This window comes from Spinacia oleracea, chromosome 1 (genome assembly GCF_020520425.1).
Source record: "Spinacia oleracea cultivar Varoflay chromosome 1, BTI_SOV_V1, whole genome shotgun sequence".
Taxonomy (NCBI): Eukaryota; Viridiplantae; Streptophyta; class Magnoliopsida; order Caryophyllales; family Amaranthaceae; genus Spinacia; species Spinacia oleracea.
Window position 1 is genome coordinate 84,218,564 of NC_079487.1, and position 3,828 is coordinate 84,222,391.

At 35.2% G+C, this 3,828-nt stretch overlaps 1 pseudogene; it reads left to right on the top strand.

Annotated features, from left to right (window-relative positions):
- The first annotated feature begins 673 nt into the window (after positions 1–673).
- Positions 674–1,659, top strand: LOC110775369 (voltage-dependent chloride channel 1, chloroplastic-like; annotated as a pseudogene).
- Positions 1,660–3,828: the final 2,169 nt, after the last annotated feature.

A 3,828-nucleotide genomic window follows, 5' to 3' on the forward strand; every position in this document is an offset into this window, starting at 1 on the left:
TTTCTTAAATCATTTTATGTGATGCTCATTATTATCCTTTATGTGTAAATGTTCCATAGAGAGCACACTTTTGAATTTTGTAAAATATCAAATGAATTAAAAAAGATACGTGATATTTTGAAATATTTGTGAAGTATTAAACGAGTTGTGTTGATATACTGTTCTCTATGAAATCCTTACAGAGACAAGGGAAAATGAACTTTGAATCACTTAAAACGATTAAGAAACGAAAGAGATATCTTAATTTAAAATGAAAAAAGTTGTACTGATACTATAGACGCCTACATTTTACCCTCGTCTCGAAGAGGAAAGTTCAATGATGAAACGATAACCTACTTGTCAACATCGAATCTCTTGATTAAGCAAACGAGCATCTCTGCAACTAAATGAAATGATCGCCCGTAGCAAAACTTCTATTTATAGTAATTGCCGAAAATAGTAATTGTTATGCTAAGTGGCTATTAAATATAAAACCCGAACAAGATAGATTTTAAAAGTGTCTAAAGTGTAAAAAAATCTAACGCGGTCAACGGTTTCTAACTATCCAAGTACCCATTTCTTCTTCCTCTCTAGCTCAACTCTTCACTGTACACGTACCCCATCTTTGAACTCCATTTCTCTCTGCCCTAAATCTTTCTCCCCCTTTTCCTTCCAATTCTTAATAATCCCTAAAATGTCAAATTCATCATCCAAAACAATAAACCTCCTTCAAAACCACCATTTTCTTCCAAATTCACCCCCAAATTCACCCCCAAGATAGATTTTAAAAGTGTCTAAAGTGTAAAAAATCTAACGCGGTCAACGGTTTCTAACTATCCAAGTACCCATTTCTTCTTCCTCTCTAGCTCAACTCTTCACTGTACACGTACCCCATCTTTGAACTCCATTTCTCTTTGCCCTAAATCTTTCTCCCCCTTTTCCTTCCAATTCTTAATAATCCCTAAAATGTCAAATTCATCATCCAAAACAATAAACCTCCTTCAAAACCACCATTTTCTTCCAAATTCACCCCCAAAATCTCTCTCAAATTATCCCCTTTACCTCTCCCCTTAAAACCCTTTTACAAATTCCATCTAAATATCCATTCTTCACTCTCCCCATATCCCCAAAACCCCAGAAAGCCCCTAAATTTGATCTCAATTTTGACAGCTTTACCTGATTGGCTTGATGGGAAAAGGGTATGAGAAAAAAGAGGGTTTTGGATAATCATGAAAGTTGGACAGAACATAGAAGCTCCCTTAGGCATGTAAGACATATTTTTTCTTCACTTTCTTCAAGGGTCATTGTCTCCCTCCTCCCACATATTTTTTCTTCACTTTCTTCAAGGGTCCTTGTGTTGAGGGCATCTTCCTTGCCTTATCAGCTTATGGTGCCCGTCTTGGACCTTCTGCTTGTGTTTCGTACCGAGGCCTCGTACTCGAGGTACACGGAAGGGAGGTAGGCTTGGACTAAGGTCATTGGTGGGGCTAGTGAGCTTGCTAGGGAGGTGATTGCTTATGTGGATGATTTCAATGATGGGATTATATCTTCTCTTCATATATGAAAAGGAGTCTTTTGCAGTACATTATGGCTTTCCCTATTTCCCTTAAGGTTCATCATCTATTGCCTTTTTTGAGTTTTTCAGTTAAATTTGGAATTCTAAGTTACAACTGTTTGTGATGTTTTGCCTTCAATTGGTCTGAAAATGAGTTTTTGTTGGTTGAATGAGAATTTGTGTGATGGATTGATTATTTGGTAGTAAGTAGACTAACTTGTTCCTGCTTTACTTTCTTCTTATTTATTTTTACAAAAGCTATGTCACTACAAAAAATTAAGGAGTGACAACATTTACCATTACCGAAATAATCATAGCGTTTAACAGGAACTCCGAGCTAATTTCTTTCTCTGCATGTCCACAAACTTCAACCTACATTATGTAACAAGAACACATGATTAAGAAAACCCCAAGATTACCAAAAAGTACTATATTGCAGAATGAACCCTACTAAATCAAAACTTACCTCCCCTTCCCAAACAAAATACACTCCATCTCCACTTTCTCCCCTACGTATAATATACTCCGCTCTCTACAATAGGATATTTGAACACATACTTGTCAACACGGTCACCATCAAAATATATGAACAACTAAAAAGACAAATTAAGAGAGTCGTACAACTTTATATTAGTGCAACATACATGATGAGCACACTAATATGTCACCAGCAATACAAGAGTGAATTGATCACCCAAATCACATAAAAGCCAATTTCAAAAAAGGTCACCTCTACGTGATTCAGAGTGATTACCACTATCGTTCACAATACACCCGTTGTATGAGAGTAAACCGATGGGGAAAAAATACATAAACATCACCAATGTAATTGAACTGTGATTAAATCTGAATAAAATGAGGGAATCAAAGGGACATAATACAAAAATATTGACTTTAACGACCTCAACAATTTTCTTGAGAGATGAACGGAGTATTAAATTTGTGTATTCAATTTAATTTCATGTGCATATTCAACAATGATTGTGTAATTGTTTATTCGTGTTACTTATCGAGAAATATTATCTAATATAATTCATGTTTTGTGAGACTGTGACCGTGAGAACTGTAAGAGCTGCTCACTGATGGCCCTATCCAACCCGATAACAAAACCAAAAGCCTGGCCCAAAGTATAACTCCATAGACAGTAGTAGCAGAGTAGTAGGATCAGAAATTGGGATAAAGAAATATAGAACCGAGAATAATCCGACAAAAATTCTGGAATTCATCAAACATTTTGATATGCGTGAATACACTTACTCGTAAAATTGTTATCTGATTAGACTCGATCTGAAATCGACTTATATTTGATGGGATTGTTGTAATCATGTATTGTTTTATGAATGATTTTCCGACAAAAATGCTTGAAAGAGTCAAAATTCCCAAGATGTATCCCTTTTTCCACAAAATTTCATATCTACTATCCACGTCATCAAGAAAAAATTACTGTGTTTTTCTTAATAATTCAACACAAAAACGCCATTTCAATTGGTAAATCGACAATTGAATTAGTAAATCGGAAATTTAATTGGCGATGTATGCGTTAAAGGACAAAAAACCTAGTGGGGGTCATTAATATAGAAACCCAGAATTCAGTGAGTTCGCGTTGAGCTCTCCACCATCTTTCCACTCACCCACCGCTGTTTATATACCATCTCTCTGCCCAGAATCTTAAAACCATAAACCAAAAACTAAAAAGTAAGACAAGCCCCTTGAATTATCACCACCCACAACCACCCACTGAAACTCCTCGTCGCCGATCACATACCTTTGCCGCCACCTTCAAATCTCCGATATCTTCACCTCTAGCAGTGTATAACTTGGTATAATTAGGCCTTGTTTAATTTCGTTTTTTTCTTCTAATTTGATGATGTATAATTTTTCACTAAAATTGATATTGAATCAAAGTTGAAATTGCTAATTGAATCAAAAATATTGTTTGAGTTAGTTTAATATTGCTTTGATCCTAAATCGTAATTTTTTTTTACTACAAGTGACATCGCCAATTGAATTGGCGATTAACTCATAAACGGCGATTTATGGTGGTCGGAAAAAAAAATTGTTGAAATGGTGGCTGACGTGGACGGTACATTGAGAATTTTGATAAATAGGGGTGTATTTTGAGAATTTTGACTTATTTGGGCGCATTATTGCCGGAAATCACTCTTATTTTATGCTCCATATTACTCTGTACGTATGAATATAATATCGTTCAGAGTCAACTTTTATTTTATAGACAGAGTATTTATAACACATACAAAACATGTGTTTTTCCTTTTGTATTATTGGTAAGAAGT